Source organism: Leucoraja erinacea, chromosome 21 (assembly GCF_028641065.1).
Source record: "Leucoraja erinacea ecotype New England chromosome 21, Leri_hhj_1, whole genome shotgun sequence".
Lineage (NCBI taxonomy): Eukaryota > Metazoa > Chordata > Chondrichthyes > Rajiformes > Rajidae > Leucoraja > Leucoraja erinaceus.
Genome location: NC_073397.1, coordinates 24,408,269 through 24,436,085, shown reverse-complemented (window position 1 = coordinate 24,436,085; position 27,817 = coordinate 24,408,269). Strand labels below are relative to the sequence as shown.

The following is a 27,817-nucleotide window of genomic DNA, read 5'->3' as shown; positions in this document are numbered from 1 at the left end:
GCCGCTGCCGCTGCCGCTGCTGCTGCTGCTGCTGCTCCTCCGCGGTTCTCCCGCCGGCCTTCTGCAGCTTACATGGACCCGGTCCATGTCTGCACCTAGAAGGTAAGTGGAAGGAAACGCAGGGTCTCTTACCTGCTGTTCCCGACTTTCCTTCTCCCGCTGGTGACCGTCGTTCCCTCCGTTGCGGGTTCGAGCCGCTCGGACCGACCCCGGTATCCACGGGCCTGGTCCTTCGCGGCAGTTCCGCAGCCGGTAAAACCCGGCTGTTCCTATCCCGGTGCCTACCTTTTGGAGAAGGTTTTCGTCCCCAACGTCCCGTTCCTACTCCATCAGTGCCTCTGCACTCGCTGAGTGTTTCGAGCCCCGGTACCGCTGGTCCGTGCTGTCTGTCCCGCAGCCTCTGCGCTGGCTGCTAGCGACTGGTCCCAAGCCAGTCTCGCTTGAGACTGGCATACGGACCTCTTTACTTTGCTTCCCGCCCGGCCGAGAGGTGAATTTTGCCGGTGCGGGAGCAAAGTCGGGCACAGGTTGTTCCCCTCCAGGGAAACTCGTGCTGTTGCTGCTGCCGGCTGCTCGCCCTCCACGGGTCTCCCCGCCAGCTTTCCGCAGCCACCTAAAAGTAAGTAGTAAAAAAGGGAAACGCAGAGTCTCTTACCTGCTGTTCCCGACTTTCAAATTCTCCCGCTTGGGGAACGCCGTTCCCCCTGTGTGACTCGTTGCAATGCGTGTAGCGATATGGCACGCATGCGTGGAAGCGGGGTTCTTCACGAAGTCACTCACGTGACTCCGAAGTAAAATAAGACTTAATCACCAGTTACCAAACTGTGTTCCTTGGGAACCAGACCTGGGACAGCAGGGACAGATGCTTTTCACTGCATTGAGGGGGCAATTGTTTATCTATGCATTCTCTCCTTTTCTACATCATCAGTCGGGTATTACGAAAAATACAACAAGACTCAGCGTCTGTTAATTGGTAGTGCCGATTGGCCTGCTTAATCATGGTTCCCTGTGATACTCAACACGGGGTTTAACCATGCATCACCATCTTGAAACAACCAGATTATTGGTTCATCCCGTAACACGGGAACCCATCCATGTCAAAAACAACAAACCTATCAATTTTTTAGAGTCTAAAGAAACCTCTACTACAACTGGGACTGGCGGACCGAACATTGAACATTATCTGAGTGGGCCACAGACAGTCCACCAAAAACTATATCTGGTATACATCAGGAAATGGGAGATATATTGTCACAGAAACAACATCACCTACAGTTTGATGAACATAACGTCTGTTCTCGAATTCCTGGCAGGCCTCCATTATGATGAGGGGCTCAGTTCCAGTGCCATTAACTGCGCCAGAAGCGCCCTATCAACATATCTATGGCGAGGATCAGAGCGTCATTCTGTTGGGACTCACCCCTGGTAACCAAATTTATGAGGGGAATTTTTAATATCTATCCCCCAAGAACCAGGTATTCTCTAAATGGGATATGAGTATTGCCCTAACGTTGCTAAGGAATTAGTCTCCAGCAACAGCTCTGTCCCTGCAAAGACTGACGCATCAAACAGTCATGCTGATGGCTTTGGTCACGGCACTAAGGGTACAGTCGTACATAACTTAAGGCTGGACTATGACTTCTTCAACAGGAATACAACGTTACATATTACGAATTAGTCAAACAGAACAGACCGGGATCATCAGACCTCAAAATAGAATTTATGGATTATCCTACAGATATTGTCTCTATATAATAAGACAATTATTGTTCTATACGGAGAACACCCAAAACATCTGAAGCTATGAGATGGCACTACTAATCAGCCACAAACAAACCCACAAAAAAGTGTTGGTTCAAACTATTTCCAGATGGCTGAAACAGGTTTTAACAACAGCTGGGGTGGATACTAACATATTCAAATCTTATTCCACCAGGGCTGCAACTACATCGGCAGCTATGGAGTTGGATGTACCAATGAACCAAATCCTTGAGACAGCAGGATGGATCAGGGGAAAATGTTCCAACTATTCTACCACAAACCAGTAGTTAAACTGGAACTTTGCAGAGCCAATTTTAAGTTCTGTAATATAATTTCACCCCATAAATAGGGGCTATAATTTGTTGTTAACAATTTATCATGGATTTCAATGTTGGGTTCATGTCTAAACATGTTAACACAATTCCTCCCACAGTCAATTAAGGCAGATGTGATGCATGGACTCGTTTCCACGGCATGAAATCACAGAGCTTTGAAATCTTCACGTAGTCACTCACGTGACTCCGAAGTAAAATAGTAAGATTAAACGAGAACTTACCAGTTCGAAGTTTGATCGTTATTTTATGAGGAGTACTTTGAGGGAATACGTGCCCTCCGCTCCCACCCTTGATCATATACTCAACTGGTATTTTCTTCTCTAATCTTACTATGTTCAGTCATTACAGTTATTTGTGATTTCACACCGCTGCTTTGAAGAATGACATGCATGCGTCCTGGCGGGGTTCTTCACGTATTCCCTCAACGTACTCCTCGTAAAATAACGATCAAACTTCGAACTGGTAAGTTCTCGTTTAATCTTACTATTCTACTGCATTCCATGGAATGGTTCCATCACAAGATGTCTTTGCCAAGGATGACCACGGCATCCTTATTTGTTGCACGATGGCTAAGAATCTAAAGTTATCTTTTAAAATTCTGGGCTGCAAGGAAATCCAGGAGTTACTGCCCCTGTAAAATGCACAAAGGCCACAGCTATTTACAGGATGCAAAACAATATCTGTCAGCGTGCCTAATTAATTTGCAATTTGAAACATCAGAATGATTTAAAAGGGCATAATCTCAGGACAATGCATATAAAAGGTTACATGCCCTCATTGAATAATAAATGGTCTCATGAACTCAATGAGTTTAAAGGGAGCAGGGAATATATAAACATTCCATGGGCTCTGACTCAAACCTAACCCCAGGTGTTCCAGATGCCAAGTAGACACACAATACTCAGCGGGTATACTTTTCGGGTTGAGACCCTTCTTCAGGCTGAAGAAGGGTCTCAACCGGAAACGTCGCCCATTCCTTCTCTCCAGAGATGCTGCCTCACCCGCTGAGTCACTCCAGCATTTTGTGTCTACCTTCGATTTAAACCAGCATCTGCAGTTCTTACTTACACACATTGTTCCAGATACCATCCTGCCCACAGTCCGATTCCTAGCCTGGGCCACACTCCAGATGCCCAGATTATCTTCAGGAATAATGAATGACCCAGATGCTGGACCATCAGGAGGTCTGAGCAATCGGATGCCAGATTGGGAGGCACAGTGGCGCAGCAGTAGAATTTCTGCCTTATAGCACCAGAGATCTGGGTTCGATCCTGCTACGGGTGCTGTCTACATGGAGTTTGCATGTTCTCCCTGTGACCTGCACGGGTTTTCTTCAGGTGCTCTGGTTTTCTCCCTTGGTAACATTGAAAATTGTCTCTTGTCTATAAGAAAGTGTAAGTGCACAGTGATCGCTGGTCGACATCGGACTAGTTGGGCCAAAGGGTCTGTTTCCTCGCTGTATCACTAAACTGAACTAACCTAAATTATTGGAGTATTACTGCATTCCATAACTCCATGGAACCAATGTGGTGCCAGCATGATCTAGTATCAGGTATTCATTAGGCCGTAAACTTGTGTTACCTTTCAACTATTTCCCCTGTATCCATATAGTATATAGTTATAAGGGCGTTATCAGTACACAAATCTATTGTCCTCCTTCATTGCCAAGAATCTAATTGTTTCTTGTGTTTAAACAATAGACTGGAATATCATAACAACACATAACTCGTGTCAGTGGTGTATTACAATATCAATCCTCACACAGAAAATACATTGTGAAAAAGGAAACATTCTGAACTTGGCAGATGACATGAGGAGCTGTGATTTATTTCCCTTGGGGAGAGATCATGTTCCTTCGTAACAGTTGCTCTGCATTAAATCATTTGGAGTCAGCCCTAATCCACGTTGAGATACAAGACACAAATTAAGCTTGGCAATGACATGTTACAGAAATACACAAAGATTCTGCTGTAAGATGTGCTGTCCATCATCTTGATGTGATATACAGCAACGGTCTTTACTTAAAAATCAGGATAATGAAAAGGCATAAAATGAATACTACATACGAACTGAGATTCTGTTAATGACCATTCTCCTGACGTATTGTCCTTAAGAGTCCAGGATGCAATCTGAGTCCATTAAGCAGATAGTCTCTTCTACTACCATTCAAGCCTGGAATCCCCTTTCCATTAATTAAAGCTTGCACTCTGTATCTCACTGCAAACCACACAACAGGTTAATAGCCTTCAATTTCTACAATTTGGAGTACCCTTAATGGTTTTTTTTTTCAGTTAATCCATCTACTTCTATACCTTTCTGTATTGCACCTCAAACCATTGTCCTATTTTTCCATGCTCCTTTCTTGAAACTGGTGGTCACAGATTTCAGACTCCTATGCCTTCTTCCCAAGGGTGGGAGTAAAATGAGAGCACGGCCAGTGTGGTGTGGGTCTTTGATGATGCTGGCTGCCTTTTTAAGGCACCATCTCCTATAGATTATCTCTATAGTGGGGAGGTCAGCCACTTTTTGTAATCTCCTTCATTCCTATGTTTGAGTTGCCAAACCAGGCCGTGATGCAACCAGTCAATATGCTCTCTACTTTATCTTTCTCATTTCCACTTAACCTTTACAGTTTTATTTGTTTTATCTGTGTTCATTCAGCAGAGGTGATCCTGAGCTTCCCATCGCCTGCCACTTTAATTATTTGCCGCGGCCCCATACTGAGCTATATATCTGTGCCCTCCTGCACTATGTTAAAGAGGCTGAGCATAAGGTTTATTTTCAAAACCTCATCTTTTGTCTGAGCACATTGCAACTTTTGTAATTAATACTGAATTCAATAATTATAAGCAACCTGCTTTCTTTGTTTGTATCAAAACTGTCATTTTCAGCTGTAGGTTATGGATATCTGTGACTATGGATTCCATTTACTCCATATTGGGTTTCAATAGCTCTGAACTGCATGGTATATTGTCTTCGTTAACTCCCATTCTAAATACCCCATTAACTCATCAGCCAAATTGTTTTATCAACTTCTTAAAACCTCAGCAACCTTGACCTTGCCCTGTAAGAGATACTGTATGCCATTCATCCTATCCCTTCCTCCCTCTGATATTCCTGCAACTTAAAACAAACTTATTTTCTCAGTTCTGATGAAAGCTCTGCTTCTCTTTTCACAGATGCTGCCTGATCTGATAAGTGCTTCCAATATTGTTTTGTTTTATTCCACTTAGCTTTTTGCCTTCTTCGATGCTCGGTTGAAATAATTGGGGACAGATTACAAATCTTTAAGATTTTGAAACAACATTTGCCTTTTTTTTAAATTTGAGATTTCTTCCACTATTTTGGAATAGGCCACACCAAACAACTATAAACTGATCCTTTGCCCCAAAACAATGGGTGACTATTAAATCTTCAAAGTTCTCTGTTTATTCTTGATATATTGATCACTTATTTCTTCAATTCCTCCTTCAATTTGTTTCACTATCTGCTAAACCTTTTTCTATTTGGATCTTTTCACCTCTCAGTACTATTATAAATCTCCTTCCCTTATTATACAGCTAAACTGATCGCAGGAAGTGCTGACAGTAGTTCCATGTGATAAGACAGAATGGGCAAAATTTTAACTTCCCTCACCACTTGCAGGAGGGGAAACACTGTAATGCAGTTTGGTAACTGTATTGTAGGCTCTGGTAACTAATCATTGATGTCAGCTTATAATATCCATGTTTCCAAACCAATTGAAAGCAAAATACCTCAGAATATCCCAAAACATTTTGCAATTGAGGAAGTATTTTGAAGACATAAGACATCTTTAGTCAGAGGATGGTGAATCTGTGAGACTCATTGCCACAGACGGCTGTGGAGGCCAAGTCGATGGATATTGTTAAGGCGGAGATTGACAGATCCTTGATTAGTAAGGGTGTCGGGATTAGGGGGCAAAGGCAGGAGAATGGGGTTGAGAGGGAAAGATTGATCAGCCATCATTGAATAGCGGAGTAGACGCAATGGGCCGAATCACCTAATTCTGCTCCTGGAACATCAACTTACAAACTTATGAATTTATGATCCTCAACCCGTACATGTTGAATCAATCTGCTCTAAACAGGTAACATTCTCAAACTCCTATTTGTGATCTCTCATGATGCCTTCGCTATTAATACAGGTAAATGCAATTAAACTGTGATAATTGAATCGCCCAATAAAAAGTTAATCAAATGCTTCACAACTGAGAATCCTCTTGCTTAATATTGTATATGCAATTTAAGATGTGGGACATTAATTATATGATGAAAATTATGAGAGCTATAGATGGGTGAGTTTGGATACATTTATGAAATGTAATGAGCAATATGTATTAGCAAGGCTCATAAAAAGTGACTTTAATAATTCACAAGCTTTGATTCAGTATCAATAAATGCAAGTCAACAGTGGATTGAAATGTCTGTGCATGATATACCTGTCTTAATTTATGATGGTATGAATTGGAATTGACAATTGTACCCGACTCATCATACTGTAACATAAATGAACACGCTTTCTTCATTAATTAATTTTCTCTGCCAGTACATTTCGCTGACTAGTTGTCATACACTAGGGAGTTTATAAATTCTTAACTTTTACGACTTCCAAGCTGTCTTCTTCACTACATTGAGTTTTCTCCTCATTGATATTCCCAGTTCTATTTCCTGCTGATCTTTCATATCCCCATTGCTTACAGAAAGTGAAATATAGGAAGGGCCAAGACGATTATCATCAAGTGATAGGTGACTTCAGCTTTCGTAATACTTCTTTGAAGCCCATTTATTTGTCCATGTGAAACACCAGAAGAGTACATTTCCACTTATCACTGGTCCATTACATCTCAAAAGTAATTTTAAAAAGAAAAGCATCAGTTGTAAAGTTACTTCCACTAGAGTTATAGCCTAATACAGCAAGGAGCCAGGTCCCCTAGCTCAACTCCATGCTAACAAAGATGCCCCATCTTAGCTAGTCCCATTTACCTGCATTTTGTCCATACCTCTCTGAATCTTTGCTATCCTTCTACCCATTCAAATATCTTTTAAATGTTGTTATTGTTCCTGCTCAACCCCTTTCTCTGGCATTCTACCATTCACCGCACACTAGGGTACATTTATACTGGCCAACCAGCAGCTATTTCCATATCTGCCCCACTTTGTATGAAGAACTTGTCCCTCAGGTCCCTTTTAAATCTTTTTCCTTCCATTTTTAACTTGTGTGCTCTATTTTCTTATTCCCCCTCCCTGGGAACAAGAGTATATCTATTTACTTTATCTGAGCCCTTTATGATTTAATACAGCTCTATAATGTAATTCTCGGTCTACTATTCTCCAAGGAGTATGTTCCTAGCCAGCCCAACCTCTCCCAATAACTCTGGCCCTTGAGTCCCGGCATTCGTTGTCCCACTCACCTAGCAGATCAAGATCCCATTGTATTTGTTGATAACATTTAAATAGGTGGTACCATCGGCAGTAAAGAAGGTTATCTGAAAACGTACTAATCATTCTCATCTAAATCATTTACAGTATATAAAAGACAACTACAATGGCCACAGCACCAATCTGTGAGGCACACCACTAGTAACAGGCCTCCTATCCAGGAAACAGCAAGCCACCATCATCCTCTGCTTCCTATCATCCTGATAATTACATATCCAATTAGCTAGCTCTCTTTAAATCCAATGAGATCTAGAGAAAGGTCCTCCTTGACAAACCGACTCTCCATAATCTTCTCAGGAAGTAGAGGCGCTGATGTGCTTTCTTGATAATTGCATTATCCTACGCACACTATCCTACGCATACTAGGGACAATTTACAATGATGCCAAGCAAATGTACCTACAAAACCTGTACAACCTTGGACTGTGGGAGAAAACTAATCCCAGAGAAAATCTACACAGATCACGGGGAGAATGTATAAACTCCATACAGACAAGCACCGGTAGTCAGGATGGAACCCGGGTCTCTGGCGCTGGAAGGCAGCAACTCTGCCGCTGCGGAACCATGCTGCCCTTAAGAAATAAACATGAAATCATTATAATTGATAAACTATGTCAACTCTTTAATGTAATATTAACTGTGATTTGAATGTTGACAGGTTCAAAAATGCAGAAGGGAAAGCTCACCTTCATGATTTTCCAAGTCCCTTTGAAGGATTTCAGTGTACATGTTCTCATTAGGAATGGGCAGCAAGTATTGCATGAGCTTTGTGGCCTTCCTCGTTTCTGAAAGTGTTTTCTTATGAAGAAAAAAAAATTCCATCTAATATATATTTGAACAAATCAATATCAGGCTTTTAAATAATTTCTCCGGGGATCCAGTTTTATAGATTGACAACTTTCATTGATGCATTTGAATTTAGCCCCCTTCATTAACTGACTGCTCATTCCTTACGCTGATCTAGGTGAAAATGCTTGATATTGTCCGTATCATCTTTTCCCTTTAGAATCCTAAACGTAGCATTCATTTCACATTGCAACCTTGAGGTTGTGTGTAGTCTATGGGTGAAGCACCTTTAAAGATTGCATAGCTCATATCTTTATTCTCTGCAGAATTGAGTGGAAGCACAGAATTGTTTCCAAAACACGATCTGAGTGACAATGGCCACAAAGTAAAATTGATTCACTGGCCTCCGTGCACATGACATACCTACATAAAGATATCACTGGACAAGCAGGCGTTGACAGTATTCAGCCACACAATGCATGTTTAATGTTGTGGTCATCGTTTTAAAGCTGACATGCACACTGAATAAACCACATGGGCCTTGTCTACAAAGAAGAAGATCTGTGTCTGCATTAGGGCGCACCCTATTCCTGGTCATAGTTGCAGAGAACCACTAAAGCAAACCAACAATCTTCTCTTCTGAACCAAATATCAGCAGTCTGAAGATGGGTCTCGACTCAAAATGTCACCCATTCCTTCTATCCAGAGATGCTGCCTGCCCTGATGAGTTACTCCAACATTTTGTGTCTATTCAATTAAAGTTTTTTTTCTTTTTTGAGAGATGGACACACCATCTTCTGCAATACTTGCTAGTTGTCCAACTTCACCACCGCAATGCCCAATAACACATTGGAAATGTTGGTTATCTGCTCCTCCAAAACACCACTACTCATTGATAGACACAAAATGCTGGAGTAACTCAACGGGTCAGGCAGCATCCCTGGGGAAAAGGAATAGGCAAAGTTACGGGTCGCAACCTTTCTTCAGATTTTTCTCCAGAGATGCTGCCTGACCTGTTGAGTAAGTCCTGCATTTTGCATCTGTCGTCAGCGTAACCAGCATCTACTGTTCCTTCCTACACCACTACTGATAGTATGGATCACAGATTCAATTCCACCCTCTGAAGTGACCGTTCTCATGGCTGGGTCAGATGTCACGCTTATAAATTTGAATCAGTCAATTATAGAATCTAAAAACACAGAAATTAACCCTCTCAGTCCACCTTGCCCATGCCTACAGTGAAAATATCAATGCTAATCACATTTGCTGCATTAGACCCGTGTCCCTCTATGCCTTTTCCTATCTAAATATGTGCAAATTCCCATTAAAATGCAGTATTTATATCTACCTCTACCATCTCCTCTGACAGCTGTTTCTAGATAACCACCGCCCTGAAGAATTCACCCTTAGACTTCCTTTAAATTTCTCTCATCGTGCCTTAAATCCATGCCTTCTCGTTCTAGACTACCTGGCCCTGGAAAAAGACTGACTATCTATCCCATTCATGCACCTCATAATTTCATAATCTTTTATAAGGTCACATCTATAAGGTCTCATCACTTCTATACTTTCCCTCTCAAAATAGAAGGAAGTGACAGCCCCAGTTATGGAAAATAAGACAGCAAAATAAGACAGGTATTGCTATAAATCCCAGCATCATTATGGGTGGAATAGAATTAGCGAAGGATTGTTACAATGGTCCCCTTCACAACCCTCCACACATTATTTCTCAGTGAGATTCCAGCAGGGATATTCCTTCAAAAAAATCCTGGAAATATCTTTGTGCAAAGACTTTTCCCCGTGGACCCTCCCCCAGTCTTCCCCTACGCTCCATGAGAACAGCATGTGAATTATAGTCATAGAAACATAGAAAATAGGTGCAGGAGTAGGCCATTCGGCTCTTCGAGCCTGCACCGCCATCCAATATGATCATGGCTGATCATCCAACTCAGTATCCTGTACCTGCCTTCTCTCCATACCCCCTTAAATATAGCCAATGAACTGGCCTCAACTTCCTTCTGTGGCAGAGAATTCCACAGATTCACCACTCTCTGTGTGAAAAAAGTTTTCCTCATCCCGGTCCTAAAAGATTTCCCCCTTATCCTTAAACTGTGACCCCTTGTTCTGGACTTCCCCAACATCGGGAACAATCTTCCTGCATCTAGCCTGTCCAACCCCTTAAGAATTTTGTAAGTTTCTATAAGATCCCCCCTCAATCTTCTAAATTCTAGCGAGTACAAACCAAGTCTATCCAGTCTTTCTTCATATGAATGTCCTGACATCCCAGGAATCAGTCTGGTGAACCTTCTCTGCACTCCCTCTATGGCAATAATGTCTTTCCTCAGATTAGGAGACCAAAACTGTACGCAATACTCCAGGTGTGGTCTCACCAAGACTCTGTACAACTGCAGTCGAACCTCCCTGCTCCTATACTCAAATCCTTTTGCTATGAATGCTAACATACCATTCGCTTTCTTTACTGCCTGCTGCACCTGCATGCGATATCGATATGCCATTTATTGTCACTATACATGTACAGTGAAACTGAAAGCTGCTCGTACTCAGTGCATACATACAATTTAGCACAACAAACAAGAAACAGAAAAAAAAACAGAAGGGAGATGGGGGGGGGGGGGACATATATACATATATCATATATACAGATGGAAGTCCGTGTTGGGCGGTGTAGTCAGTGCATGTGTGAATTTGAATTTATGGTAGATATAATTCTCGGAAAGCAACTATTCCTGAGTCTGTTTGTCCTGGATTTGATGCACCTATAGCGCCTTCCAGAGGGCAGCAGGTCGAACAGTCCAAACGCAGGATGGGAGCTGTCTTTGATGATCTTCTTTGCCCTGCTAAGGCAGCGGGAGGTGTAGATGTCCATCAGGGAGGGGAGAGGGCAGCCACTGATCCTCTGCGCTGTCCTGGTTACCCTCTGAAGCCTCTCCCTGTCTGCCATGGTGCAGCTGCCATACCATGCTGTAATGCAGTATGTCAGCAGGCTCTCGATGGACGAGCGGTAGAAGGTCAGCAGCAGGTTAGAGTCCAGGTTGTGCTTCCTGAGGACCCTCAGGAAGTGCAGCCGCTGCTGAGCCTTCTTGATGACCGCTGTCGTGTTGTCCGTCCAGGAGATGTCGGCAGCGATATGGACACCGAGAAACCGGAAGGTGTTGACCCTCTCCACACACTCGCCGTTGATGTGTAGGGGGGCTAAGTCGGTGCTGTGCCTCCTGAAGTCGACAATGAGCTCTTTTGTTTTCCTGGTGTTCAGAGCCAGATTGTTTTCTGAGCACCAGGTTGTCAACTTCAGGACTTCCTCTCTGTAGGCTGCCTCGTCTCCCTTCGAAATAAGTCCGACCACAGTAGTGTCGTCAGCAAATTTGACGATGCGGTTGTTGTTGTGGGCCGGACTACAGTCGTAGGTGTAGAGACAGTATAAGAGGGGGCTTAGCACACAGCCCTGTGGGGAACCGGTACTCAACCTGCGAGTGGAGGAGAGGTGGGGGCCGAGTCTCACAGTCTGGGGCCGGTTGGTCCTTTATCCAGGCACATGTGACAGTGGGGAGGCCGAGAGTGACCAGTTTACCAATGAGAATGTCCGGAATGATTGTATTAAAGGCTGAACTAAAATCCACAAAGAGCATCCGGACGTAGCTCTGCCCCTGCTCCAGATGGCTCAGCACAGAGTGGAGAGCTACGGTGATGGCGTCTTCTGTGGATCTGTTTTGGCGATAGGCGAATTGGTGGGGGTCGAGGTCTGGTGGTAGATAGTCCTTGATGTGCTGGAGGACCAACCTCTCGAAGCACTTCGTGATTACCGGAGTGAGGGCCACAGGACGGTAGTCATTAAGGCTGGCGATGGTAGACTTCTTCGGCACAGGGACGATTGTGGCGGATTTTAGGCAGGACGGAATAACTGCCTGGGCCAGGGAGAGGTTGAAAATTCTGGTGAAGATGGCAGTGAGCTGGTGGGCGCACGCTTTGAGCACCTTACCAGGTACTCCATCTGGGCCGGTAGCCTTCTTGGGGTTCACTGCCAGGAGCACCCGTCTGACATCGTGCTCCGTTACAGTGAGTGGGGTAGTACAGGAGCTAGGTGAGGGTGGAAACAGGGCTGTAGCAGGTGAGTGCTGCTGTTGTGATGTTTCAAAGTGGGAGAAGAAGCAATTTAGCTTTTCTGCCAGCGGCGCACTCAGGTCTTCTGACTTTGTGGCACAGCCTCTGTAGTTGGTAATGTCTTGTATGCCCCGCCATACCTCCCGTGTATTATTGCTGGACAAGTGGGACTCTATGCTCCTCTTATGGTCCGCCTTGGCTTTTTTAATACCACTTTTCAGATCGACTCGAGCAGCCCTGTACTGAGCTCTGTCACCTGACCTGAAGGCAGCATCGCGGGCTCTGAGGAGTGTGCGGACCTGGCTGGACATCCAGGGTTTCTGGTTTGGGAAGACCCGTATGTTTTTGTCTACAGTCACATTTCCGATGCAGAACTTGATATAGTCCAGCACCGATTCTGTGAGAGTTTCCAGATCCTGGTGTTCGAATATGTCCCAGTTTGTCTGTGTAAAGCAGTCCTGTAGATTGGAGAGTGCATTTTCAGGCCAGGTTGTAACAGATCTTATGGTGGGCCTGGCACTGCGTCTGAGGGGGGTGTAGGCTGGAGAGAGCAGGAGGGAGAGATGATCTGACTGGCCGAGTTGGGGGAGGGGGGTGGCTCTATAGGCGTGCTTGATATTGGTGTAGACATGATCCAGCGTGTTCACCCCTTTAGTAGAACACTTGACATGTTGGTAGAATTTCGGCAGTACAGTCTTCAAGTTGGCCTTATTAAAGTCCCCTGCAATTATGTGAACACCTTCGGGGTGATCCCGCTGCTGTTCGTTAATGGTGTTCAGCAGGAGAGAGAGCGCCTTGTTTACATTGGCATCAGGTGGAATATACACAGCCGTGACAATCACGACTGTTAGTTCTCTCGGTAGAAAAAAAGGCCGGCATCTTACAGACATGTACTCGAGGTCAGGGGAACAATGTTTGTCTATGATTGTCCCGTTGTTGCACCAATTCTCATGCACGTATATACAGAGACCCCCTCCCCTGCTCTTACCGGAGTCTATAGTCCTGTCCCCGCGGAGCAGAAAGCGACCTGCTAGCTGCATGCTAGCATCAGGTATCCCCGGGTGAAGCCAGGTTTCGGTGATGATCATAACACAGCAGTCGCGGACATATCGATTTCCGGCGAGTTGTACTTCCAGGTCATCCATTTTGTGAACCAGGGATCTGGCGTTGGAGAGATACAGGCTCTGTAGAGGTGGCTTGTGTGGTCGATTCCTTAGCCTTAGCAAAGTCCCGGACCTGCGACCTCACTTCTGCTTCCTCTCCCTCCTCCGTCTGCGCCGCCTCCTAGACCCGACAACAATCCACGGGGACCCCGGTGGTCTCGCTATGTCGCCCGGGATGTTATACTTGCGATGGAAGACACCCGAAACCGCAGTCTGGCGCTGGTCACCGATATCCGCGATATCCACGAGGTTCTGTCGGGAGTAGCGGGTGTAGCGGGTGTTCGCAGAACCGACTGCAAAGACGTACACGGACAACACAACGTACAAAAACAACAAAAAAGAGCACCGAGTCCGGGAGCCGTGAGCCGCTGCGACCGTGCGCGCCGCCATCTTGTTCCTACTTTGCCTACTTTTAATGACTGGTGTACCATGACACCCAGGTCTCGTTGCATCTCCCCCTTTCCTAATCGGCCACCATTCAGATAATAATCTACTTTCCTGTTTTTGCCACCAAAGTGGATAACCTCACATTTATCCACATTATACTGCATCTGCCATGCATTTTCCCACTCACCCAGCCTATCCAAGTCACCTTGCAGCCTCCTCCTCACAGCTAACACTGCCGCCCAGCTTCGTGCCATCCGCAAACTTGGAGATGTTGCATTCAATTCCCTCGTCCAAATCATTAATATATATCGTAAATAGCTGGGGTCCCAGAACTGAGCCTTGCGGTACCCCACTAGTCACTGCCTGCCATTGTGAAAAGGACCTGTTTACTCCTACTCTTTGCTTCCTGTCTGCCAGCCAGTTCTCTATCCACATCAATACTGAACCCCCAATACCGTGTGCTTTATGTCATGGAGCCATGCAGCACAGACATAGGGCCTTTGGCCCACAATCTCCATGCTGAACATCAAATACCTATCTAAAGGTATAGGTGGAGAGACCTGATAGAAGTATATAAAATTATGAGATGCATAGATAAGGTAGACGGTCAGAATTGTTTTTTCTCAGTATGGCAACAAACACATCTTAGAGGGCATAGTTTTAAGCTGAGAGGAGCAAAGTTTAAATGAGATGCGCGGGGCAACATTTTATACGGTGGGTATTGAGTGTCTTGAATGCACTGCTGGGGTTGGTAGTTGAGCAGACACGATAGTGACATTTAAGAGAGGTTTGGATAGGCATATGGATATGCAAGGAATGGAGAGATACAGAATATGTGCTGTTAGATGACAGACAACCTTGGCAGTCTCACCAACTCCTCCTTATGTTCTAACACTCAACTATGTGCTATTTGCAGTGCCAATTTACCTAACAATCCACATGATTTTTGGGACATGAGAGGAAACCAGAGCTTCCAGGGGGAATGAATGGAGCTACAGAGAGAATGTATAAACGTGACAGGTAGCACTGAAGACAAAAGATCTTTGAAGTGACATACACTTTGCACCAAGATCCATAAATTATGTTATTAGATTCCAGTTTTTGAATCCAAAATGATGTTAGTATCACCAGTTATATTTTTTACCTTATATTTCTTTAAAGAGTCCATCAAATTAGTAAGTGTACATTTTTTTGACAAAATGGATGAAAGATTGGACAGGAGTGCACATTTTGCATTGTCCATTCTGGGAGATGACACTCTGTGGGAAGAAGTTGGAAGTGTAACAACTGATCGTAGGCAGTTTAAATTTGCCAGTCATGAACGAGTCCATGCATGCATGTACTAACCTCTGATGTAACTGTGCAAGAAACGTAACCTGCAATATCTAATTTTTATGTATGGAATGTAATTTAAAAATTATTGTCACAGGCCAAAGAGCCATAGAAACATAGAAAATAGGAGCAGGAGGAGGCCATTCGGCCCTGCGAGCCAGCACCGCCATTCATTGTGATCATGGCTGATCGTTCCCAATCAATAACCCGTGCCTGCTTTCTCCCCAGATCCCTTGATTTCACTAGCCCCTAGAGCTCTATCTAACTATCTCTTAAATCCATCCAGTGATTTGGCCTCCACTGCTCTCTGTGGAAGGGAATTCCACAAATTCACAACTCTCTGGGTGAAAATGTTTTTTCTCTCTTCAGTCTTAAATGGCCTCCCCTTTATTCCAAGACTGTGGCCCCTGGTTCTGGACGCGCCCAACATTGAGAACATTTTTCCTGCATCTAGCAGGAAAATTCCCTTTCCTTTGCTGTATTGTTCTATGTTCCATGTTCTACATGAAGGTGCATATGCCCCATGTGCACACATGATCAAAAAATCTTAAGTGAACTAATCTTTACAAATTTGCACTGAAATACTTCAGTGAAATTAGGGCAAATCAGGGCAAGCACAAATTTATTAACGCTTTATCTTGCAGATGGTTAGTTACTTCACAAAACACAGACATTCAAATTTCACATCAGTCCAACCAGTGACGCAGCCTTCTTCAGTAAGATAATGCAAAAATATGTCACAGGGGCCAATTAGCAAGATAACTTAATTTGCTCTGTTGCGGCTCTATATTTGAGAATTTCACTTTGACATTTCCCTCTCCCTCAATGCTGTCACTGGATGATTGAAGAATAATCCTTTTTGCCTCTTATTCCTAACCTTATAGCATTTTGCAGAAACCAGATAGACGGTGTCAAAATCATTCCTCATGCAGGGATTTGCAAGAAGCCTGTCAACAAAACCTCTCTGTTAGAATATACAGTATCTGTAGAAAATCCATCTCATTGAACTCAATGAAATGGACATTTTTTTCACTCAGCGTTTTCTCAACCTTCACTGAGGTCTTTGAACCAGGATTCATTATTTAAATTCATTAAAGTGTTTCTTATGATCTTCACCTGAATTTTTTTGCGTTCTTGTGAATTTAAACTCTTCACATGTACGTACAAAGGATAATAAAATTATTTATATTAATCCAAGATTCTCTTGTGGAATCACAGGCGGAATTTCCAAAATATGGTAGACATTCAATTTCAATAATTACAAACAGCTCAGTAAGGAAGCTCAGAGTGTCACTGTCAGAGTGAGACCAAATGCAAATTGGAGGTACAACACCTCATATTTTGTTTGGGCAATTTATAACTTAGCGGTATGAATGTTGATTTCTCTCACTTCAAGTAATCATTGCTTTCCCTCTCTCGCTGTCATTCCCCCACCCCAGTTCTCTGACTAGTTTCACTGTCCTGATTAATTTCACTGTTTGTATGTATCAATGTCCACTTCCTCACAGCCAACAGTGAACTGTTCTACATTTCCTTGAACATCGTCAACTTTGGGCTGCTGTTTTCACATGTCCAGTTTCCCTCTACCCTGACTCAGTCTGAAGAAAGGTCTTGACTCGAAACGTCACCCACTCCTTCTCTCCGGAGATTCTGCCTGTCCTGCTGAGTTCCTCCAGCATTTTGTGTCTATCTTTGGTGTAAACAAGCATCTGCAGTTCCTTCCTACACAGAAATAACCCATTGCTTTAGCTGACTCCATTAGCTTGCCATCATTGTTCACCCTGTTAAGGACATTATGTTTGGTTATTAAGGTAACTGCAGGTGAGCAGAGTGTTTGATGGGGGTGGGAGAGAGTAGCATCTTGGAACGCTGTATTATTTATAAATCCTGTCCAGTCAAACAATTTCTCATCATTTTCCTATCATAAACTTATTTACTGCATGCTGAGTTGTAAATTTTCCCAATTTCCTTTCAGCACAGCAATTGAATCAGCATTTACTAAGCTATGCTTTTTTAAAATTATTGCTGTCTGTGCAATTTGGTTAGAAAAACACACAACAGCTGATAAGCTCAAAAATGCTGAGTGTATTGTGCAATATATATGTGTTTATTATATTTCCACACCCCAACCCCCACTCCCGTCAATGTAGTAACATTAGGACGGTGAAGTGTAATAAGACGATTTATAATAATGAGATGATTTTCATCACAGCCCAATGGTTCTGCATAACTGGCCAGTTTGTGACATCATAAGGTCATAAGAAATGGGTGTAGATGTAGGCCATTTGGCCCATCAAGACTTGTGGGACTCATGCCATTACATTACCTAAAGTATTAGGTGCAATTATATTCCTTCATTGCAGGTATTCCCAAAGAGATTCACTAAGTAAATTATTGGATAGAAAGATTATACTACCATGATGTAAAGTAATTGTATTTACATTCGAAGAATGAGGGATGATTTTATTGAAAATATACAGTATGTTCCTTATGGGGAATGACAGGGCAGCTGTTGTGATGTTTACTTTGGTGGGTGAATCTCAAACAAGTGAACCTCACTACAGGATTAGGATCCGGTAATTTAAAACTGATCTTTTTACGTTAGAGATACGGCACAGAAACAAGCTCTTCAGCCACCGAGTCTGCGCTGAACAGTGATCCCAGCACATTAACACTATCGTACACAAATTTGGGAAGATTTACAATTTTACCAAGCCAATTAACCTACAAACTTGTAAGTCTTTGTTGTGTGGTAGGAAGCCAGAGCTCCCAGGGAAAACCCACGCAGGTCACTGGGAGAACATACCAACTGTATAGAAAAGCATAGTCAGGATCAAACCTGGGTCTGTGGTCGTTGTAAGGTAGTAGCTCTACCGTTGTGCCACCGTGTCACCCGAGCTGTATATGAACATCTCGCAAAGAGTGGCGAATCTCTGGAATTCTCCACCCCGAGACCGTTATGGAGGCGAGATTATAGAGGGTAGCGAAAGAGAAAATTGATATATTTTTGAACAATCACTGAACCTGCACAGAGGAAGAGATAAGTCCTGGGGCACATCAGCCTAGCTGGGGCCAGCTTGAGAGACTGAGCGGCCGATGCCTGTTTCTATTTCCATCCGTTTTAAGTTTCTTGTGTTCTTGTGATGGAACTCAACTGTATTCTGATAAAACAAATTTGCTGTGGATAGATATATGAAAAAATGTTTATTTTTCCCCATAAAGCGGTGTAAATTGGAGTTCTGCATCATCTGTAGGATGACTTGAGATAGACGTTTTAAGGTATGAAAGATAATGTGTTGGATTGATCTTTGCTGTGTAAGTTAACCACCTAATGACAATATAATTCATATTTCACTGGAGATTATTAACACAAATAAGGTAAGGCTATGTTTATTTGTTGGATTAGTGACATATCAAAACTGAAAATGCTGTAAAAACCAGCAGGCCAGACAGCATATGTGGAAAGAGAAACAATCAACGCTTTAAATTTAGGACCTTTCATAAGAATTTGGAAATAGAGGGAGAAAATAGATTACAGGAGCAGGGAATGTGGGAAGGGATGGGCCGAACAAAATGATTGTGAAAAATAGGGAGATACCTTTTGGGGTGATGGGGAGGTTACAAGCTCATAATGTTTCCCTGTCTGTATAATGTAACGAGTTATTCCCTTTATAGACACAAAATGCTGGAGTAACTCAGTGGGGCAGGCAGCATCTCTGGAGAGAAGGGATGGATGATGTCACAGGTCGAGACCCTTCTTCAGATTCCTTTTGTTATTCCCATCCCTTCCCCATCCTCTCTGTTCTTGAATAGCTAATTATTTTTTCTCTCTTTCCCAGTTCTGATGAAGCTCTTGATAACATCACATGACTTATAAGTCATAAGGTCATATGTGTAGGAGTAGAATTAGGCCATTTGGCCCATCAAGTCCACTCTGCCATTCAATTGTGGCTGATCTACTCTCCCTCCTAACCCCATTCTCCTTCCTGCCTTCTCCCCATAACCTCTGACGCATGTACTAATCAAGAATCTATCTATGTCTGCCTTCAAAGTATCCATTGACTTGGCCTCCACATCATCTGTGGCAAATAATTCAACAGATTCACCACCCTCTGGCTAAAGACATTTCTCCTCATCTCCTTCCTAAAATAATGTCCTTTAATTTTGAGGCTATGACTCTAGTCCTAGACTCTCCCAGACTAGTGGAAAGATCCTCTCCACATCCACTCTATCCAAGCCTTTCACTATTCTGTATGTTTCAATGAGGTCCCCCCTCATTCTTCTAAACTCCAGCCCAGTGCTGACAAACGCTCATCACAGGTTAGCCTACTCATTCCTGGGATCATTCCTGCACACCTCCTCTGGACCCTCTCCGGAGCCAGCACATCCTACCTCAGATATGGTGCCCAAAGTTGCTCACAGTTCCAAAATTCCAAATGCGCCTTTACTAGCGCATTACAGGGCCTCAGCATCACATCCCTGTTTTTGCATACAAGCCCATTTGAAATAAATGCTAACATTGAGTTTGCTTTTTCGAATGACTCAAATTCATTATGATATTTGTTTACCTTTGCTTATAGAGAAAAAAAATCATAAGGAAAAATCATATTGTACATAATTATTTTTTGTGTTTCTGGTTTCACGTTAATCAATACATTAAAAATATCAATATAACTCATTCCTTGCATTAGAAACAAAGTTTCTGACATCCCTTATTCAATGGGATTTTAATTCGCAATTTCCCTGGAATCACTTAGAGTGTAGTGCGTGGGTCTCAAAATGAGGCAAGTAGTCCGCAGTTTGAGAAGCACTTTACTTTATTTCCTCCCGGTTCAGGGGAAGACGAAACCAGGGGAAGATGGCACCCAAACCCTGCCTTTTATATCCTCCAGCTAAGGACCGCCTCCGGACTGCACCACTCCTGTGCCGAGGGGTTCGGCAGTATAATGGGACGACCCTTAGGAGCCGCCACAGGACCCCCCCCCAGAACCAGAGGCACAAAACGCACCGGCGGGCGCACGACCCGGCCGGCCCGCGTGCGGAAGTCAGCAGATCCCGGGGCTTGCGGGGGCGTAGGTGGAGGGACAGGTCGAGGGGCCGGCGGGAGGACAGGTGGAGTGACAGGTGGAGGGAGTCGTGAGGGGGGACGCCCTCGGGGCCGAGGTTGAGCAACCAGCACCGGCTGGTCAATGTCCAGGTGCGCCGGCTTCAAACGGTCAATCGACACGGCCTCCGGCCGGCCCCCCATGTCCAGGACAAAAGTCGACTGCCCGTGTTCCAGCACCCGGAACGGGCCCTCGTACGGCCTCTGAAGTGGCGTCCGGTGGGCATCACGGCGCAGGAAGACGTATGGGCAGTCCGTGAGAGCCATTGGCACGTGTGGGCGAAATGTCCCATGGCGGGATGTCGGGACGGGTGCGAGCCTGCCAACTCGCTCGCGAAGGCGTTGAAGGGTGGAGGAGGGCGTTTCCTGCTGCTCCGGCGCCGACGGCACGAACTCCCCGGGCACTGTGAGTGTCGACCCGTACACCGGCTCCGCCGATGATGAGGCCAAGTCCTCTTTGGGAGCGGTCCGGATGCCCAGCATGACCCACGGCAACTCGTCCATCCAGTCCGGGCCGGTGAGCCGTGCCTTCAATGCCGCCTTCAGCTGCCGGTGGAACCTCTCCACCAGACCGTTAGCCTGCGGGTGGTAAGCCGTGGTGTGGTGCAGCTGCACCCCCAGCAAGCGAGCCATGGCTGACCACAGCTCGGAGGTGAACTGTGGCCCCCGGTCGGAGGAGATGTGCGCCGGCACCCCGAAGCGAGCAATCCAGTGCGCGGACAACGCACGAGCACACGAAGCCGATGAGGTGTCAGCCAACGGAATGGCCTCCGGCCACCGCGTGAAGCGGTCCACCATGGTCAAAAGGTGGGTGATGCCCCGGGACGGTGGAAGGGGCCCCACAATGTCCACGTGGAGATGGTCGAACCGCCGGTGAGGTAGACCGAACTCCTGGAGAGGTGCGCGGACATGGCGCTGGATCTTTGCTGTCTGGCACGGGATGCAGGTGCGAGCCCAATGGGCAACTTGCTTGCGCAGACCGTGCCACATGAAGCGAGCTGCCACCAGTGCCGTTGTCGCCCGGATTGATGGGTGAGCCAGTCCGTGGATGACCTCGAACACTCTCCGGCGCCAGGTGGCAGGGACGATGGGGCGCGGCTGACCGGACGACACATCGCACAGGATTGTCATACCCCCAGGACTGAGAGGGACATCCTCAAGACGGAGTCCGGAGATGGCAGTCCGGTAGGTGGGCACCTCGTCGTCCGTGAGCTGTGCCGCCGCCAGAGCAGAATAGTCCGATCCGGGCGCCACCTCGAACACGGCATTTATAGCAGGGCGGGACAATGCGTCGGCCACCCGGTTCTCTTTCCCCTTGACGTAGCGGATGGCTGTGGTGTACTCGGAGATGTAAGCTAACTGCCGCTGCTGACGTGCGGACCAGGGGTCGGAAACCTTCTGCAGGGCGAAAGTGAGCGGCTTATGGTCGGTGTAGGCGGTGAACGGGCGGCCCTCCAGGAAGTAACGAAAATGGCGCACGGCCAGGTACAGAGCCAGGAGCTCACGATCGAACGCACTGTATTTGGTCTGCGCGCGGTTGAGGTGCCGACTGAAGAAGGCCAGAGGCCGCCAAACTCCGCCCGTCAGCTGCTCCAGTACAGCACCAACCGCCGACTCCGAGGCATCCACAGTGAGAGCAGTCGGGGCATCTTCCCGCGGGTGCACCAGCAGCACGGCCCGAGCAAGGGCCTCCTTCGCGCCGTCGAAAGCTGCCTCCGCCTCGTGGGTCCACTCAACGCTCTTCTGCTGCCCACCCGCCAGAAGTTGATACAGGGGCCGCATGATGTGGGCCGCGGATGGCACGAAACGATGGTAGAATGCCACCATGCCGACAAATTCCTGCAGGCCACGCACCGTGCGGGGGCGGGGAAACCGACGGACGGCGGCGGTCAACCCTGTCAGGTAGGCGAACCGCGCCTTGCGCAGTCACACGGTGGCCGAGAAAGTCAATTTCGTTGACCCCAAAACGGCACTTGTCCAGGTTGATGGCCAAACCATGCTCGCTGAGCCGCTGACAGAGCTGTTGAAGGTGAGCGCAGTGTTCCTGCTGCGAGCGGCTGGCCACCAGGATGTTGTCCAGGTACACGAACACGAATTCGAGGTCACGACAAACCCCGTCCATGAGGCGCTGAAAGGCCTGTGCAGCGTTTTTGAGGCCGAACGGCATCCGAGTAAACTCGTAAAGCCCGAATGGCGTGATGATAGCCGTCTTGGGTACGTCATCCGGGTGAACCGGGATCTGGTTATAACCCCGTACCAGATCCACTTTTGAAAAAAATGTGGCCCCAGCCAAATGGGCCGTGAAGTCCTGGATGTGGGGTACGGGGTATCGATCCGCTGTTGTTGCAGCGTTCAGCCGTCGGTAATCCCCACAAGGTCGCCAGCCCCCACTTGACTTAGGGACCATGTGGAGTGGGGACGCCCAAGGGCTGCTCGAAGGGCGGACGATCCCCAAGGCCTCCATCGTGCGGAATTCCCACCGTGCCAGACGCAGTTTATCTGGTGGCAGTCGTCGTGCTCGTGCATGGAGGGGTGGGCCGGTAGTCGGGATATAATGTACAACTCCTTGGCTGGGGGTTGCTGAATGAAACTGCGGAGTGAGAATGTCCGGGAACGCAGCCAAGATTCGTGCGTATCGGGAGTCCACGGACGCCAGTGGCCGTCCCACCGGTTAACCCAAGCGCAACGTGATCGGCTCCATTGTAGTGGCGTTGACCAAACGCTGACGCCCGACGTCCACCATGAGGGAATGCGTCCGGAGAAAATCGGCCCCGAGCAATGGTTGGGAGACGTCGGCAACGGTAAAGTTCCATGAAAAATGGCAGGAGCCGAGCACGATGGGAACCATGCGCAGTCCATATGTGTGGATGGGGCTGCCGTTCGCCGCGGTGAGGACGGGCCCCCGCTTACCGGAACGAATGTCGGCCAGCGAAGGGGGCAGGACGCTGAGCTCCGCTCCTGTATCCACGAGGAAGCGGGTCCCGGAGCGCTGATCCCAAGCGAAAAGGCGGTGAATTTGGCCGGCCACCGCGGGGACTATAGGCAGCCGGCCCAGGCGTTTCCCGGGAACGTGCATGGCTGGCGGCATTGTCGTGCTGCAGCACCCCAGCGCTGATGGAAATAGCACCAGCTCCTTGTGTTCGTGCTATTTTGAGCTTGCCTGCCCCTACTGGTGGTGCCTGCAGCTTGCTGGCGCTGGACTGCAGGTGCAGTACCCCTCACTGCCGCTGGGGGTAATCGAGCGGGCCGTCGGGCTGGAGCTGTCACTCCTTCCACAGCTCCCCCGCCCCACCGGAGGAAATCGGGAGCTGCTGGGCTGACGTCATCGGTGTGCCTGCCGACGGCCAGCGCGTTGACGTCACCGGCGTGCCTGCCGACGGCCAGCGCGTTGACGTCACCGGCGTGCCTGCCGACGGCCAGCGCGTTGACGTCATCCCGGTGCGTCGACCTCAGCGCGACCTCGTCTCTGCTGACGCCCAGCGCGCTGACGTCATCAGGGCGCGCCATCCACATGGCGTAGGCGCGCCTCCCGAGGGCCCGAAGGTCGTCAAACGAGGCGTCGGTGAGTTGCAACCTAATGTAGGCCGGCAGCAGATGCAGGTAAGTGTACTCGAACAACAGGCACGGCGTGTGCCCGTCTAATAACGCCACCATTTCCTTTAGGAGGGTAGATGGCCGCCGGTCGCCCAGGCCACCCATATGCAGGATCCTACCTGCCCGCTCCATCCTACTTAGTCCGTAAATTTGGAGCAGGAGCTGTTTCAGGCCGAGATATTTATCATTGTCCGGGGGGGCTGCGAGGAAGTCCGATACTTCTTCCACCGCATCCTGGTCGAGGGCTCCCACCAGGTAATAGAAGCGGGTGGCATCGACCGTGATGCCCCGCAGGTTGAACTGGGCCTCCGCCTGCTGGAACCAGATGAGCGGCCGTGTGGTCCAGAAGCTGGGCAGTTTCACGGAGACCGCGTCCAGAGACAGGGTCGGGCTGGCGTGTGAGGTGGCAGGGCTTTGTTCGGTCTCCATCATGATGCCAATGGAGCGTCGGGGGTCACCAATGTAGTGCGTGGGTCTCAAAATGAGGCAAGTAGTCCGCAGTTTGAGAAGCACTTTACTTTATTTCCTCCCGGTTCAGGGGAAGACGAAACCAGGGGAAGATGGCACCCAAACCCTGCCTTTTATACCCTCCGGCTAAGGACCGCCTCCGGACTGCACCACTCCTGTGCCGAGGGGTTCGGCAGTATAATGGGACGACCCTTAGGAGCCGCCACAAGAGGTCCTTTTATTGCTGAAACATATTCAGGTTAACAGGTGGTTATGCTTTGCAGGGCTGAACAAATAATAATTTACTTCATTTGTTAGTGTCTTTGTTGTTCAAATGACTGTCCTCAATTGCTTGTTATTCAGTGTGACCTGTAGCTCGATATACAATTTTTTCCCATTACAACAATTTATTTTGTTCTGTAATCATTTCCTACCATTTCAAAGCAATAAAAGAGGGAGATAGCAGAAAGCATGCAAATTAGAGGGATAATAGGTGAACAATTCAATATTTATGGTTATTATTATAAATAGGTTTGAAGAATAACAGGTATAAACATCATAAAACGTAATGCAATATACAGGTACTATGAACTTATAGGGCCTGCCCCACTTGGCGACTTTTTTGGCGACAGCCGGAAAAGGTTGTGGGGTGACACGGCGTGACGCCTATATTGTCGTGAGCTGTTGCCTCAAGTGTCATGGCCTTTATCTTGTTGCAGCTTGGTTTTGAAATGTTCAAAACCTCTCGGCAACAGTTAGCTTGACGTGGATGCTGTCGTAGGTTGTCGTAGGGGGGCGATTTCTCAGCGTTATGCCACAACAGTGACTGTTGCTGAAAAAGTCGCCAAAGTGGGACAGGCCCTTAACATATGACTGAATTTGGTACAATCAATATGTATTTCATTATGTCGGCCTAGAATTTTCTTAGATCTGCCCTAACCTATTTCTCTCATCTTCATGAAGCCAACAAAAGACTTGATTTCAGATCACATCATCAATTTATGTGTCCATTTAGTGAATTGTCAGTAAGATGGGAAATGCATAATGCCTGCCCCAGTAGGCTGTTTGCATAACTTTATTAATGAAACTCAACAACTTTTGAACATTTACAAGAGGCCAAACAAAAACAGATTTTGTTGAGTTGTTTTAAATTATCTTCTTGCAGAAATTTATTTTTCTTAATAATTGAATGTAAAAACTATGTCTGTGCAAAATGGTCTGCTGGCTTCATAATTTTATTGTCAGGGAGCTTCAGATAACAGTCCTGGCCTCGGAGGAAACTCATGTATGGGAAATTAGGGCTGGGGTAGGAAGATCAGATGGTTGGAATACCAACCGACAAAGTAACATGCATCTGGTACCGTGACAGTAAGAATCTGGGGTGGGTCATATACCTGAGTTAAATGCATGGGTGCAGATGCTGTGCTTCTTGCAATGAGTTCTTGTTTCATTATAGAACCAAATGAAGCAACATGCTCAATCATTTTCCACCTTCAGGAAAATATCATTTTTAAACCCCAGCATTTTGTTTGGAGATTGAAGCCACATACTGATAGACCACTGTTTAAGTTCTGTAGAGGGCAAGACATTTTGATGCAGCAACATCATCAGGTAAATGAATTGAATTTCCAGTCAGGCCCTAAACTGAGTGTTAGGCCCACTATTGACAAGTGGTCATGATACAAGTCCATACAAGTCCATTGCCAATTTGTGATCATTGAACTCCATTGCACACAGTCATAGACCACAGTCCAAACCTTTCATGACATTGCAACTTTATACCTTGCCCGCGACCACCTGCCCCTCCTGAGCAAGGTGTGTCCACCTCTAGTATACACAGCACCAGTTTCTAACCACACCTCTACATGGAAACACGACTCCCAAACACAATCTGACACCTGCAAATGTAGGAATACTGCATTTGATGTCATATGCCTGCAAATCTGGACTCATCAATCGGCAAATCCCAGCATCTGCACAAATGCCAGTGGTCCAGACATCCTGCTCCCTTACAGATTTTGTAAAGACAGAGGTTCAGCAATAGAAACTTTGTCTGTAGAAACACAGAATTGCAGCAGCTGGTTTACACAAAAGAACACAAAGTGTTGGAGTATCTCAGAGGATCAGGCATCATCTATGGAGAACATGGAGAGATGATGTTTTGGTTCAGGTCCTTCGGATTGGATTGGAACCCTACTTCAGACTGAAGATTATATCATCCTGCTTATTATTTGCTGCAATCTCATTATGTAAGATGTCTTATTTACTTCACTTCCACCAATATTTATGCCACAGGAAATAAACTTTTACAATGCAAAGGCAAAATGTCAGTCCATTTTTGGAACAGTCCCAATCCAAAAGAAGTCAACCTATGGTTATGAATAGCTTCTAGATAAGAAATTTGTAAAAAAAAAAAAAAAAAACATGCTTTGAGGTAAAAGCTTCAACTCATTTCCAACCGTATCTTCATCTCCGAAAACTGACTCACCGAATAATGTGGGTTAGAAACAGGAAGTGTAAATAAGAGGGAGTAATGAATTGTCGTATCAATTATCCAAAACAAAATAAATGAAGGAAATAAAAGCAAGAAATGGAAAAGTAATGGATGATGCAAATAAAAAGTTATAAAGTATTTATTTGATTTTCCAACATTTAATCTTCAACTGACAAGTATATGTGTTTTGTGGTTTATTTAACTCTAATGAAGTCCAATCGAGAATACACAGAATTATACACAGGAGACCCAATGAGCTAAAGTAATGTGTGGTTTATTCAAGGCTTTTCGCACACCTATCTTCTACAAAACATTGTGGGCACCCAGGGAACAATAAGTCCAATGAACAACTCTTAAAGGGGTGACAGCTATAAAATAACTATCATTGTTTAAATCAAAGTCGCACACACACATAAACAATAATTGAACCCTCAGAATAGATATTTTCCACTTATGATGGTTACTTTTCTGAAGCGGAAACGCAGGTGCAATATAACTAAGATATATTACACTGTTAAAAATTTGACCAACATTTGAATGAAGAACCCATACCATATTCATTGGTTACAGAACTTTCATGGCCTTCATGTTTAGATTGGTGAGCCCCTGTACCAGCACAATCTGTGAAGGAGCAGAGAAATCAGAAACTGCAGAAGCCGGACGCTTGATCAAAACACAAAGTGCTAAAGAAACACAGCAGGTCTGGCGGCATCTGGGGAGGGATAAGATAATTGACACTTAGCGTCTGGGCCCTTCTGAATAATTGAATTGAATTGAATACATTTTACTAGCCAAGTATGCATACATACAAGGAATTTGCCTTGGTGATTTGCTTGC

The 27,817-nt window shown here is 46.0% G+C and overlaps 1 protein-coding gene across 1 annotated transcript in view; it reads right to left on the bottom strand.

Moving 5' to 3' along the window:
* The window catches only part of cbln4 (cerebellin 4 precursor), a 135,970-nt gene that overhangs the window by 26,924 nt on the left and 81,229 nt on the right, over positions 1 to 27,817 (bottom strand). The gene's annotated exons all lie outside the window — the stretch shown is intronic.